General features: G+C 41.0%; 1 pseudogene; it reads right to left on the reverse strand.

The window, feature by feature from the left end:
• Nucleotides 1-1,524: 1,524 nt before the first annotated feature.
• Nucleotides 1,525-1,764, reverse strand: LOC114612898 (annotated as a pseudogene).
• Nucleotides 1,765-16,122: the final 14,358 nt, after the last annotated feature.

Below are 16,122 nucleotides of genomic sequence, written 5' to 3' on the forward strand. Positions count from 1 at the left end.
ACTTTCAATGACTTCAGTCAAAAAGGAGTCCCCAGTGAGGAGGTAAGCTGGTATATGATGCTAAGATGGCAGTTATTCTGCATTCTTTCCAAGTTTTCTAATAACTTTCCCATTCTCCTTTTTAAAGTTTGTCCATTTACTGGATAAAAATATGGGACCCAAGTTTTGTAATATTGGCTTGAATGCTATGTCTAACAAAGATAATACAAGTAAATAACCAGATTTTTTTTTGCTTGTTTTCTGTTATTTTTACAGGGTCTCCTTGTAGGCCAAGCTAGTTTAAACTTTCCATGTAACCAAGGCTCACCATGAACTCTTGATCTCCACCTCCAAAGTAATAGGTAGTGGGTTTCAGACCCCGAACAAGGGACTGAGATGCATATTTTACCACCAAAACAGGCTTGGACACCAGGTTCTCCCAGCATCCCTCAGTTCAAGTATACCCTACTCCCTAACCCTGAACTTTCCAGCCCAGGTTGGGATGCCCTTCCCCATTTTGGTGTTATGGTCAAGTTTTCCCTACCCCTTACCCTGTGTGTGTGCATATCTCACTGTCCCTCTGTCTCTGTCTCTCGCCTCTTATCTGTCATCTCTCTGTGTGCACACTTTCTCTTTTTTTCTTTCCCCTCCCCTCTCTCCTTCCCTATGGCAACTTCACTGGCCTAGGTCCTTGGGGCCATCTTCCCAATAAACCTGCCTTCATACTTTTGATTTGGCTTGAATTGGCTCATTTAGCCAGAAGAGTAATAACTTACCAATAGGGTTACAAGTATGCACTACCAGGTTAATTGAATTTATAATCGAAAATTTTAAGATGGTATCTTAAAAACACCAGGAAACACCTGGTACCTTAAGATGATATCTGCCTATACAAATCTATAAGTACAAGAAAGCTTGTCTATCATACACCAAGGCACTAGATTCAACCCCGACTACCACAAAGGAAATACAAAATAACCTTGATTTTAAAGATGGTATTTTTTAAAGACCTTTTATTGATGCCCTACAACCTAGAAGAAAAATGGCTTCTTCATGTCTCCTCTGGAGTGCACATAGGATTTAAAAGTGTCTAAACCACACACATAGAAACCATAAACTACAAATTTATTTTCTTAGAGAGCCTGGTTACTTTTTTAAAGTATGGGTTTGCTAAAAGTTATTCTTACATGGTTGAAACTTTTTAAATTATTTCTAATATTAATAATTAATTAGTTTCTATTCTTAAGTATTAATAAAAAGTCTTTACAAAGCATCACTTTGCCTACTGCATTGGGTGTAGTTCCTGGGAGGAGAACTACATATTCTCCTAATTGTAAAAATACTCACCTCAAACAGCAAACACAAGAGCATAACAATAAGTTTGTACAATGGATGGAAAGTTTCAGGCCACATAGACCTAAAGTTGCAGTTACACTCAGTAGGACTTCCTCAAAATCTAGTGTCTATTGTGGGATAAATTCAGTTTTCTTCTTTCCTCAGAGGTTTCAAATAGCTGAGATAGGAAACTGAACATGATGGCTGGCTTTAATCTTTCCTCTCCAAATATTTTTCTTGATCTCAGTCTCTAACTACATACATTCAATACGGTTCAATGGATTTGTAATGAGCTTGCAAAATGAAGGGAATTTTCTCACTCATCTGCTTGAAATATTGGCTCGAGTTCATCTTTTTAAACAAAAATTAAGCTCCAAAAATGAGCACAAGTTCAGCTACTAAATCTCCTCTAAAGATCTTCCTAACCAGTGGTCCCATGATTTGGGTCATCCTGAGGCCTGTGCACCTAGCCCCACATGATCATTCTTGACTTCTCTTTCTTTCACACCAAATATACAGCCTACCAAGGAATGTGCTGGTTTTACTTTCAAAACCCAGTTGCTCCTCAGCTGTCCTGCTACTGTATATGAGTCTAAGCAAATAACATCTAGTATCTAGATTAAGACAGTGGTCTCCTACCTGGCCCCCATACGGCTACCTTTACTGCCCCATGCAGTAAGCAAAGTGATGTGTGAGCATAAGCCCACCATGTTAGCTCTCTCCACAAAGACCCACAGTGTTTGCCTCACTTTCTCAGAGTCAACACAGAGGCTGACAAGGCCTTTCCCTACTCATTTTCCCATCCTCATCCTTCCCCCTCTGACTCGCTCCAGCTCTGCTAGTCATCTATTTTGTTACAGACACTCCCTTTCCTTCTTACTCCTGGGAAAGTCTAGAACATTCTCTATGAGGCTTCTCACCACTTCTCCCTCTTCAGGAAACATTCTTCCTTCAGATGCCCATGACGGCCATGAGCCTTGTGCTTTCCCCTCCCTGTTAAGGTTTTGTGTTTTCCAAAATATTAGTTTCTTGGGGACATTTTACTTAACCTCACCACTTAAAACTGTACTGTCACAGTGCTTGCTGTTCTTCTTTACTATGTCTTTCCTCATAACCCTCACCTTCTAATACCCTGCACAACTTCAAGTTTTGCCTCTCCCCTACAGACACCATAAAGAAATAAAAAGAAAATTGATGGATTCATATCTATATTACCAGTGCCTAGTAAGTAGTTATCATATAACAGACATCCAAATTTTTGATAAATACTCTTAACAGCTCAGTTAGGTGATCTATAGTATCTTGACCAGTAGCTATACTCACCACTTTATCACCAATAGTCTATATTATAGACATATTATATCTATATTATATAATATGTATATAGATATAGATATATTATATCTATATTATAGATAATAGTCTATATTATCTTGTACCTGATCTAGCAGTACCACAAGCTTCTTAGTAGCCAATCACAATTCCTTGGCATCCTTCCACAGCACAAATCATAAAGACGGCCTTCCACGTCATCATAGTTTCCTCTCCTGTTGCTGTGATAAAAATATTCTGACCAAAGCAATTTTAGTGAAAAAAGGCCTATTTGGCTCAAAATTCCAGCTTACAATTTCATCACTGCAGGAGAGTCAAAGAGACGAGAACCTGAAGCAACTCATCATGTCACATCCATGGTCAAGAGTAAAGAAAAATTAACATTTAATAATTAACTAATATATGCGTGTTAGTGCTCAGCTAGCATGTTAGTACTCAGCTAGCTCCCTTCACTTACATAATCCAGGTCTCACTTTCTAGAAAATGATCCCACCAATCAGTGAGTAGGTCCTCCCATGTCAGTTAAGCCAGTTAAGAAAATCCCTCACCAGTATGTCCATAGGCCAACCGAACCCAGGCAATTCTTCACTGAAACTCCCCAAGTGATTCTACATAGTGTCAAGCCTACAAGAGAAACTAACCATCATACACATTGCATGTCTACGGACCTGATCTGTACTGTAGATATTGTCCTGACTACAGAGCCCTTACAAACCTAAGAGATAACCAGATGATTTTGTTTTAAGACAGTAGGTTTCGATGTCACTTATTACATAGCAAAAGCCTGTTAGCACATCCTTACAACATGACTTTCAGAAATTATGAACAATTCCCTTCTTAGTGAGTTAGATCTTCAACACTTCCCACTGATTTAGTCATCAATAAAATAGTTCAATCTACTATATATCTCCATCAGTTGAATAGGCCACCTATATAGCAGATGTATAGATAATAAAATGCACAACACATTATAAGAAGTGAAGCATATTCTTTGCTCACATAATAGTACATGGAAAGTGAGTGGTTTTCTCAGGGTTTCCATTGCTGTGATAAAACATCAGCTTGGGGAGGAAAGGGTGTATTTCAGCTTTAACTCACAGGTCCTACTCCATTTCTTAGGAAAGTCAGTGTAGGAACTCGAGATGAGAACATGGAGGCAGAAGATGATGCAGAGGCCATGGAGGAGTGCTGCTTACATGCTTGCTCCTCCTATCTTGCTAGTTTGTTTTCTCATGTACTTCAGGACCACCTGCCTAAGGGGTAGCATCACCCACAGTAATTTGTGTCCTCCTACATCAACCATTACTAAAGAAGTTGCCATACAGGCTTGCCTATGACCCAGTCTTACAAAGGTATTTTCACAGCAGAGGTTCCCTCCTCTCAGATGACTCTAGCTATGTCAAATTGCCAAAAATAAAATAAAAATAAAAAATAAAATTGTTCAGCACTGTGATCTTCCGTGCAGTGTATAGAATAGTCTAAGAGATACATGGCTGTCTTCAACATGTAGTTTCCAAACTCACCATGAAAGTTTTCTTTATTCTAACTGACCAAAAGAGGAAATAAACATTCAGGAGCACACTGAGAAAGTTTATATGGGATAATCCTAAAAGTGACCAATCATTTCATAAACATTCCATTATTAGAACTAACTAGATCACATGACCATAATCCACCAGTAAGGGACACTGGGAAGTGTAGTCAGCTATGTATCCAGGAAGTAAGATTGCCAGAGCTTTGAAAAGTGTAAAATAGGGAATTCTATTTAAAAGAAAATAACATTTATGTTGAATATTCATACATGTTATGAATATTCATATTTGTTGAATGTTCAAATAAAGAGGAATGAGGTCCCACTATGTAGGAGGATTTGCGGCAGCAGCCTCTACGTAAACACTGGGGGCTATGCAGCTGCAAAGGCATCTCCTTCAGGATAGCATACGAGGGAGACAGCTACAAGTCCTAATTGAGGACTGCCTGAGAGACCAAGGATTGCTGATGCAGACAATGCCAGCCAATCAGGAGCTGCCATTTAGAAGAGATGCTTTCTTGGGACCAATGGGGCACAGGTGGAGGGTATTAAAGGAGCTTGCCGCAGCATTCAGATGAGCTTGCTACAGCATTTCTCACCTGCTCTTGGAGTCTGTGTCATTGACTCTGTGCTACCTCACCTCCAACCCCCAAGGGCAGGTGGGGTTAGGCAGCAAGTAGTCTAGGGCACAGACAGCACCCCTACATATCCTTTATTCAAAACTTTACATATTAGTGTGTGCGTCTAAGTGTGTGTGTGTATGTGTGTTCCCGCATGAGTTGATTGTACCACATGCATGTAGGAGGTCACAGAGACCGGAAGAGGATATCAGATCACTTGGAAGTGGAGTTCCAGGTAGTTCTAGCCATGTGGGTGCTAGGAACTAAACTCGGTTTCTCTACAAAAGCAGTATTTTTTACATGAACCAACTCTTCAACCCCCTCACTACATATTTTTAATATCTCTGTATAAATTACTTTTTTATTGTCAACAGCAAAATACCTATCCAAAGCAAATTAAGAAAGAGAGGGTTTTTCTGGGTCCACAGTTGAGGATACAGCCCATCTTGGGAGGATGGACTGATAACAGGAGCATGAGGCAGCTGTTCCCATTGCACACACGGTTAGGAGCAGAGCAAGATGAAGGTAGGTACTCAGCTGTCTCCCTCGTATGCTATCCAAGACTCCAGCCAATGGAGTAATGGTATCTACATTTTCGTTCAGTCTTCTACCCCAACTAACCTCTAGAAATTGCTTCATACACATGCCCAGATGTTTGTCTCCTAGGCAATTCTCGATTAGTAGTTCTCAAACTGCTGACTGTGACTCCTTTGAAAGGGTCCTTTAACTTTCAAAGGCGTCACCTAAAGCCATTGGAAAAGACAGACATGTTCATTATGATTCATAACAGTAGCAAAATTACAGTTATAAAGAAGTAATAAAAATAATGTTATGGTTGGGGGTCACCACAACATGAGGAGCTGTGTTAAAGGGTTGCAGCATTAGGAAGGTTGAGAACCACTGGTCTAGATCCTGTCAAGCTGGCAACATTTACCACCACAATATCCCAGTCTTTTGACAGCATCTGGTACAGTTTGAATGGATCTTACAAAAGCTCGTGTTTGGACACTTAATCTTCAATGCTAATGATGTTGAGATGTGCAAGCCTTAGGAGGCAATTAGGTCATGAGAACAGAGCCCTTGTGAATGGATTATGCTATTATCATGGGAGTGGGCTCATTATTAAAAAATAAGTTTGTCACCAATTCATATTCAGGCCTCTGTCGCCATCTCACTGTTCAGCGTAAGATGACACAGTTAGAAGGCCCTTGACAAATTAGGGGAATCTTAGTACTGACTGCCCAGCCTTCAGAACTGTAAGGAATAGATGTTGACTATTTATAAATCACACAGGCTGTATTACTCCGTTACAGCCGCTCAAACCAGATTAGGAGAGCACCCATTTCAGAATGCTCAAGACTAGTAATGACTCAAAATCAGCAAGATTGCAGAGTGCACCAGTGAAATCACACAGGAATGGAAAGATCTGCTTATAAAACACAAATGCAACAAACCACGGAGAAAGGTAAGCAATGGCATCTCTAGTCCAGCTAAAGATAAGGACCACTTCTGGAAGGATTTATAACTTATTCACAGAAAAGCACCATTTAAACATCACAAGTGGATTCATTTGGTGGTTATTTGTTGACCTCCTTTACTCTCTGGCAAAATGTCTGACCTCATATGATGCAGAGGGGAGATAGAGGATGGTAGAGAGAACAGGTGTGAAGACCCCTCAAACTTTCCACCTGGAAGCTATCAACCCTCTTCGATGACTACTTCCCCTACCACGATAATAATTTTAACATCACGTTATTTCCAGGAACAGTAGTGAATCTGACCATTTCCATTTATTCACAACCTCCCAGCCTACCAGATGACTCCAACTAAGCCAGAAGTAACTGGTGACTAACTCAGGAAACATTGAATGTGATTGCTTGATTGACCAGGTCATAAAACTACCAGTTTGGATAAATAGAATTGAAAGTTTCCTTGTATAAAGGTTTAGCCTTGCCTCTCAAAAGCATTTCAGAATGTTCCTCATTATTAAAGGAAAGGTTAATTATTGGGAGAAATGAGGAAATAAAAAAATGTGACGATCAAGAAGTCTGACCAGGGTTCTACTGGAGACTTCACTTTGGCAAAACACCTCAATGCTATGTTTATTTTCTGAATTTAGCTAAACTTGACACTCTGGAGAGGCAGCCTATGTATGTATAAAGGTATCAAACAATGCAGTTTCTATTTTCATATCGTTTCCCACATTTCTGTTTTATTATAATTCTATTTCTGTAGCTCTAAAACCTAACTATGATGTGAGACTATTCTGGGGGTGTTCAATTTTTCTTTCTTTCCAACAGGACACACATTACCATCCATTTGCCTTGAGAGGCCAGAGTCAGAAAGAGGTAATGACTTCACTGAAGGAGGAATCCAGGACAAGCTTCTTTGTAGATTTCTTTTTTAATCTCCAGGCTCCTCCTCTTCCAGACCTATGCTATGGAAATGAAGCACAGAGGGCCATCATAATGCAGAAGACAAGTTGAGAGAAGTGTCAAAGGTCAGAGGTACCTTAGAAACAAAGTCAGGATTGAAAAGATAGGATTTTGGTGAGCACTTTAAGAGATGCTCAGTCCTACGTGGGGTGTGGGAATTCTATTTGTCTCATCTGTTCTTCTAGGGCAGACTTTAAAATAAAACCTCGGAACAAAAAAAATTAAATGTTCCATTAATAGCATAGCTTTCATAAATATTGCCTCCTGAAAACTCCGTCTATTTGCACATCCACAGCATCTCCTGTGGGTGTTTATTTTGCTGTTTGGAAGTAGTAGCCAACTCCATGTGACTCAGAGAGAGAGAGAGAGAGAGAGAGAGAGAGAGAGAGAGAGAGAGAGACATATGACAGTCCACCATCTCCATCCTGCTACTCAACCACAAAGGGACATCTGTTTGTTTGTTTGTTTTTTCCAGTTAAACTACAATGTAGCAAGAATGAAATTTGGCCAAATATGTTTGGTCTTCTCAGCTGACTCCAATCAATTCCAAGCTGCCTACCAAGCTAACATATATCTCAAATAATGTGAAATCTGCGGTGTCTACAGAGCACTGACTTCTGGACTGGGCCCAGTGAGCTCAAGCCAGAAATGTCAGCGTGCATCCCAGTGTTTTAGTGTCCCAGATGGGATCATTTCCACTAATATTCACCCAAAGAAACTGGATGATATTATGTTAATTTTCACTTTATCTAGGCCAGTGGTTCTCAACTGTGGGTCATGACCCCTTTGGGGAGGTCACATATCAGATATATATCAGACATATAAGATGTTTACACATGGGCTGGAGAGATAGCTCAGAAGTTAAGAGCACAGACTGCTCTTCCAGAGGTCCTGAGTTCAATTCCCAGCAACTACATGGTGGCTCACAACCATCTGTAATGGGATATGATGCCCTCTTCTGGTGTGTCTGAAAACAGCTACAGGGTACTCATATACATAAATTAATTTTAAAAAGATAATATCTACATGTGATTCATAACAGTAGCAAAATTACAGTTATAAACTAGCACCAAAGTAATTTATTTGTTGTGAAACTCACCATGACATGAAGAACTGTATTAAAGGGTTGCAGAACCACTGACCTAGACTACCAACATTTATGCAAGTCTTTTGGTGCTAAACACTATTTCTAAACTTTGGAATGTGTGACAATTACCTGAGGAAGAGACTATCACCATCTTTGTCTTTCTTCTTCTTCTTCTTCTTCTTCTTCTTCTTCTTCTTCTTCTTCTTCTTCTTCTCCTCCTCCTCCTCCTCCTCCTCCTCCTCCTCCTCCTCCTCCTCTTCTTTTCTTCTTCTTCCTCTTCCTCTTCTTTCTTCTTTCTTCTTTCTTCTTTTTCCTTTTTTCTTTCTTCTTTCTCCTTTCTTCTTTCTTCTTCGCTTCACAAATCAAAGGATGAAAACTGCCTGGCATGCCACATATTCTTAAGAAACCAAATGTCCTCTAGGGGATAGTCATGCTCTATCTTGAAATTATTTAGCTTTCTGGGTAATTTAAGTATTAAGTATTCAGTAATTAAGCAGCTTAGTATTTAAGTATAGGTATTACTAAAATACTAAGCCTATGCCCATACTAACCTTATGCAGACCACTTGTCAAAAGCATTAATTAGGCTCACTCACTGGGACATCCCTTCTGCATCAGTGGTACTTCAAAGCATCCACAGAAAAAGTCACACAGAAACATCACCAGCCTTGGGCTCTGCTACATATTCTCTCATGTCGACTTAACAAGGCAGTAAAAATACTCTTGTTTTTTCTCACTTACTCGAAAAGCATTTAGGAATCTTCAGAATTTCATGCCTAATATCATTGGGCACAAAAAGAATAAGAAATATAGATACTAACTCAAAGGCTGCACTGCGATAGCTTACCTTCATTTTGAAAGTTATCCCTAAACCTGAATAACAACTCAATAGAATGGTAGGTGCCTGGAGACTGAGTTTCCAATGCAAACCTCCATCCTTCCTCATGTTCCTGTTCATAGCCCCTATCACAGGTCCCTTTTGTAGAAAGATACTTTGCATCTTACATTCCTTTCTTATACTGACATAGAGATCTGTAAACCACACGTATCTTTCTTTGTAAGCAGATGGCAAGCCTTTGAGGGAGAGAGTGGTGGCTGTGCCTTGCCCATGTCAACTTCACTCCTTATTCTTTTTATGTATCCTAAAGGTCCTAAAGAAATATTATTGGATCAGTAAAAATGAATGTGGTATTCACGGTGTCTGCATTGCTTTGTGGAGTCCACCCATCTTCAGTCACTATGATTCCCCCTCTCACAGCATAAGACGTGGCCTGCATACTTAGCAGGGTCTCCAGAACAGCTGCTGAAGCAAATGGGATGTGAGCAGTTTACACTGGTAATCAGTACTGTACCTCCCCTCCTTGAAGAAAAGTATCTATTCTGCATCTTCACAAGCCACATTTGCAAAACCTTTCTGAGCTCTTCAAATCCTTTCTGTCCCTCTCTCTCTCTCTCTCTCTCTCTCTCTCTCTCTCTCTCTCTCTCTCTCTCTCTTTCTCTCAACTTCTCATTGATTTTTTGTGAAATTAGTAACATAGAGTTAGTCAGCCCACCAGAGCCACTGGGTCAGCTTTCTACCCCTGTCCCAGCAAGGACAGGACAAGGGCAGCTCTCCTGCTCTGGTGCCCTAAGCACTAGCTTTGCAGTGCCCACAACATCAGGACCAGCTCTATACTTCCCTGATGAGGTGCAGGCCCACTCTCCAGGGTGCTGAAGTTTTTGAGAGGTGGGGCCAGCTCTTCTATCCTGCTAAAGTGAGAAGCAGGGCCATATCTTCCATCCCTATGCCACCAGGGCCAGATATACTGTGCTGCCCATGTGAGGTACTCTTAACACTGAAATAATAGAGGGTTGTTCCCACTTTACTATTGGGAAAATTGAGAACGACAAGCAGCCACTGACCTGCCTACCTAGTAACTTATACTAGACTTTTTTCTCTCCACTCTGCTCTTCTCCCTAAGAGACTGACCCACATAGCCACTATCAGCATCTCTCGACTATTCACCAGCTTTTTCCGAGACCCCATACTGCCAGGAGCCAAACCCATGAGATTGCCTGCTGTTCTAAGAGAACCTCATGAATTTACCTGCTGTTCTGGAAAGCCTAGTCAGACAAGGTTAAGAAAGGACGTTCTCAGGTCTCAGGTCCCAGGAACTTGAAGGATGTCTGGTATTTCCTGGAAGCCAGATATGACAGTGGGATGGTCTTGGGCAATGAGGATTCAATAGTGGGGTATCCCTAAGCAATGACCCTTGCCTAAATTTCCCGTTTTGCTGTATCTTTATAACCTGTCTTCTGAAATTAAAGTTGCAGAGCTTGATCAGAACCCCAGACTTGCTCTCCTCCTTTGTGACTCTTGTCCCTTCATTCTTTCACCCCCTTCCCTAGGGTCTCGTCAAATCCCCGCAGGCCAGGGCACCATACCATTCCTTGTTGACTCCCCAGAACTTATCTTTGTGAATACTCTTTCAACTAAGTACTCTTTAATTGCCCATAAAAGATATACTGTCTGTCTTGCTGGAATCCCGAGAGCTATGTGTTAGTCTTGATTCTGCCTTCTAGCTCTTCCCCCATCGTTTGACCTCCAACTCCAAATACTTGCTAGTCCTGATACCAAATTAGAAGAAAGAACCATCTTCTCATTACACCCCACAGCTCCTGCTAATTGATACATGTAAAGGGCTGAAAAATTCCAGGAAAATCTCCCAGAATCAAGGCTGCTCCACTCTGCCAGTGAGCTCAGACGTCTGTACCTGCAGACAGCTCCAGCTTTCTCTCAGTAAACAAGTCTGCTCCAGCTGCTGCTGGGACATTAGTGGAAGCCAGACAATGCAATGACTCATCAGAGAGGCAGAAAGTCACTTGACCCCCCTGTGAGTCAGACAGATTCTGCTGTCAACAAAGCACTGATCTGAATAAAAACTAAACCAACCCTTTGCCTCATGTGAGTCCCTGGCAATCAAGTAGTTAAAAAAAAATACTGAGACTAAAAGCCTATGGGATGTCCTCCCCTACCTCCTCCACTCCCCCCCCCAAATACCCAGTCCTTCAAGTCCTCCAAGCTTCCTTTGTTATCCTCCTTTTCTCCCCAACTACCAAAAAATAAAAAAAGGATGTTTCTGAAAATGAATCAGATAGGGAATCACAAGGGCTGCACTTCCGAGATAAGGAGCAGAGGGCACCAGCCTGCCTGCCAGCCACTTTGCTTTAATCATTTTGTGGTACTTGGTACCCACGCCTCTGAAGCTTTGCTTCTCCATCTTTCCATTTTAGCTTTAACAAGAAACTCAATTTGAGAGACAAGTACCCTCAGCTGGCTTTTCATCCAGCTTCATCCTTAGTTCCTTCCTCTCTTGGTTAAGCCTCCTTCAGCTTTTGCAAATTTAACAGCCTTACCACTGACCTAGCCTTGCAAGCTTTTGAGTGTGAGAGTCACATAATATGTTGAGCATAGAATGTTCAACGAGATAACACTGTGCATATGTCAGGTGTCTATCATATACTGGGGCTTTTGCTTATCCATTGAATTGTCTTAATAACTCTGGCAGATAGCACATATGTGTATACTTTACCGAAGAGGACAGGCCCAGACAAGGTTTAGCTATAGTCATATGGTTAACAGTAAAAAGAAATTTCAGTTCAGGCTTACCTACCTATACACTCAGCTATTATTCCACTTCTGCGCATGTTTAATCACTTAAATTTCAGATATCTACAGCTATAAATAGAACCCTTCATCACAAATTAATACACCCCATTATTTTTGACACTTAGGCTTAGCACTTATTTACTGAGCACATACTGTACACTGATTGCTGTGCAGAACACCAGGAGCACAAAACTGGAACAAAACTTTCTTCTTCCAGAAAGCTCCTGTTCTGATTAGAGGAGAAGCTAACCAATTTCTTTTAAAGCGACTGGTTTCCTTTGGGACCTGGGATCGTATAAAATATTATCTGACCATCAAAGCTGAGGGACATCTGTTTCTTACTCTAAGACCCAAACCCATGGACAGTTGTAGGTGCACTTTTGGAAAAATTGGGAAAGGAAAGATGAAGAGGTCAGTACAATAACCTGACCAGAGCTTAAGGATACAAAAGTTTGAAAGAGAAACTATTTCCAAAAGTCTGGGGCATAAGTTACTGCTCCTCATAGCAGGGATCATTCATTAAACAAACATTTCTTGAACGCAGGTGGGCTATAAATAGTGCAAAGGGAAGAGAGTCAGACAAGTAACTCAATGTTTATAGCTCAACAGGAGAAAATCATAGCAGTGATTGTAACATCCCACGAGAAGACAAGAGAGGAGAATTCATGAATGGGGGTAGTACGGAAAGATCAAGGTATGATAGGAAGGAGATAGTAAGTAGTTCAAGTGAGGATTAGCCAAGGGAGGTAGGTGGGAAGAAATTTCCAGAAAAAAAAAAAACGGACATGGGTTATGTACAGGAATGGAAGTAAAAAGAACCTCAAGACCTTGCGTGGGAACCATTGAACATGTACCTAAGTTTACACCATTAAAGTCAGCCAGAGATGTAGCCTTTTTAATTCAATGCTTCTAAGTAATACAGTTGTGGTAGAAAATTAAAAAATAAAAAAGGGAAATTTGTTGAAAGTCATATTCCCATGCCTATCCCCAGCCTCCCTCTCCCCACACCCTCCCTCTCCTCTCACCCCACACTCCCATCCTCATCCCTTAGAGGGATACAAAGGGTGCTTATGCTTCCTCAGAACATGGACCCCAGGGCTCTGTGTGCTCTCAAGATTCATGCAGTCTTCATCATCACGTTCCTTGGGGAAATAAATTGTGCATTGCAATATTTTAGAAGAATGACTTTCTTGGGTTGCTGTTATTGGTGGTTAGTCTTCATGAATGGGCTGCCTCTGGGATGCAGTGTACTTCCATCTTATGAACAAGGAAGCAAGACTTGAAAAGGTCAGGGGATGACTTAGTTCTCCACTTCAGAGAAGAGGTCCTACCATTCACCTGATGACTAGAGCTGGAAATGCAAGGCTTTCTCTCCTCATCTCCAGTCAATCACCAACTCTTTTTGAATCAAAGCGTCTATTTTTCAAATTCATCCTCTTCTCTTCACCTCCATTACCAGCCCTGTGCTCTCACTCTCCCTCACATGGTCAATATTACAATATTGTGCTCTCTCTCTCTCTCTCTCTCTCTCTCTCTCTCTCTCTCTCTCTCTCTCCTCTTCAGGCTGTTTGTTGCCTCTACTCTGTTCTCCATTCTGCTGCTGGAATGATTTAACACATAAATCTTGGGTGTTTTTCTGCCTCAAAATTCTTCATGGTTCTCGGTTTCTAAGAATAGGTATAAATATATAGATACAATATAGATATATAACATATAAATGTAGACATTAGACATGTTTGTATGGCTGGTCCCCAGACACATTTATTAGCCTCTCACCACAAATAATGCTACAAAACAAAAATTCAATTTTCTAGAACTCTCCAGCTCTTTCACATTCTGGGTCTTTGCCAAGCTAATTTGTCCAGAATATTCACCCTTCTCAGCTAACAGCTTGTCCTCCAAATCATGTACTTGATTTTCTAGAAACGCCTTCTTGTCTCCCCCAAGCAGAGACAGACCCTTTTTTCCTATGAGTTGCCTAGATCTCCGACGGTTTAAATGTCTGTTCCCCCAATTCATATGTCAGAGAGGGGTGACTGGCAGAGTCCTTGCACTAAGATTAATTCATTCATAACACAATGAGTTACCAAGAGTGGGGACTTTATTATAAAATAAACTCTCTCTAACATAGCTGTTCTGTCTTGATGCTACACCCTGTGTCAGACTTCAGGACTGCAGAGTGTCATGAAGAAGAGCAAAGGCAGACTCTCACAGACTTGAGAACTGTGATAAATCAACTTGTTTTCTTGATAAATAACCCAGGAAGAAATGTTCTTTTATATCAATAGACAATATAAAGACACTATCCATATTACAACTGTCATCTCTGTATCTAATGGTTTGTGTTTCTCTGTCTTAAACTTCATCTTCTTTCCATGTAAAAACTGCTCTCTCTCTCTCCCTCTAATTTCAGGTCCACAGTCCTTAAGACAGCATTGATGATGTAATAGGACGGTCTGTGCTTCTGAGTATTTATTACATGAATGACTCTAAATCCCAAGCTCTTTTTATCCATTGTTTCAGGTTGTCTCCCTAAATACCAGTATTATCCCGAGTACAGTTCCACAAGGCTCATAAACATGAAAAGAATTACTTGTATTATGAATATATGGTCTAATCTCAATATGAATCAGGAAAGGTTCTGTGGAGACCATTATAGAAAACTGCAACCAATCAAAATGTAGAATTATAGAGTCAGTCCCAACTCATGTAAAGCACAACTCCTGCACTTAAGGCTCAGGCATCACTTCAAAAAAAAAAAAAAAGACTTTAGGAGCCAGAGAAACAGAGCCAGAACCTATACTCATAAATTTTCACCAATATGACTGCCTAAGTATGAACTGGTAAGGACAACACTGACAGACAAACTTGCATGGACAGGGAAAGCCCACCAGGCTTCAGCCTTACAGAGAACGGCAGACAACTGAGGGCTGGAGAAACAGGCTTTCCTAGGGAAAAGCACACCAACTGATTATCTGATACCAAATGGTCATCGCTGAGTAACATTATATAGACTAAGCAAGTATTTAGGTATTTAGAACATACATAGATAGATAGATAGATAGATAGATAGGCAGACAGACAGACAGACAGACAGACACACACACACAAACATACATGCAACAACAGTTAATGAAAAAAGAAGCAATAAATAAATTTGAAAAAAGTAAAGAGAGGTATTTTAGAGTGTCTGGAGAAAGAAAGAACAATGTACCTCTATTTTGATCTCAAAAAATTCCCATTGAAATATAACTTTTTAATATGTAAAATAAATAAATACTTCTCTTAAGGAAAGAAAGAAAGTGAAAGGAAAGAAAGGAAAAGAAAAGGAAGGTCCTCTATGACCCCAGTCATTATGAGGGTGCAGGGAACTTTCAGGAAAAGCAAAATTAGTTGACTCAGAAATTAAGGCAAATTTTACCAACTTCCCAACTTTGCTTTCAGCAGGACGAGACTCAAATATATGTAAGTGGACTTTTAAGCTTAATAACTTTTATTATTAATCAAGTGCTGATCACTGTTATGCTACTATATGGAGTGAAGAAGGAAATCCTATATTAAGAACCCGGGACCCTAGGTGAAATTACTACTACAGGAGCATTTCCTCTAGTTATTGATTCTAAGGGTTGTGGGACTGCGTGAGGGTATCCTGGGTCATGGTTGAGCAGGTGTCTAGAACCCCAAGACTCTGCATGAGTACCAGCAGGAGTTCGGCGCCCCCCCAGAATCCAGGGTCCTGAAAAACAGTCATGTCTTCATAGAATTATATTGTTCAGTCACATAGGCCAGACTATAGGCCTCAGGCCCTAGGGATTTACATACTAATGAAGGCCAGAGGGCAGAGCAAATTAAGCATGCCTCCCCCAGATCCTCCCCCAATCCTCCCCCTTTCTCCCTCCCTATATAACTCGGGACTGCCCTGAGTTCTGGGGGGTACGCCTAGATCCATCCACCATCCGCCAATGACAATAAACCTTTCTGGAACCAAGGACTTCCTCGTGTCATTGGGGCCTGCTGCCGCCAAGGCCTCCAGGCCGCTGGAACCATAGGATTCCTCCCGAATGTGGGCCCAGCCGCCGCATGGAAGCCCCTCCGGGCCCCCACCGCTGTGGAGGTCTCTAAATTTTCCCCACAAAGGGTTTGTGTGTAAGGGTC

This window comes from Grammomys surdaster, unplaced genomic scaffold (assembly GCF_004785775.1).
Source record: "Grammomys surdaster isolate TR1022 unplaced genomic scaffold, NIH_TR_1.0 130, whole genome shotgun sequence".
Lineage (NCBI taxonomy): Eukaryota > Metazoa > Chordata > Mammalia > Rodentia > Muridae > Grammomys > Grammomys surdaster.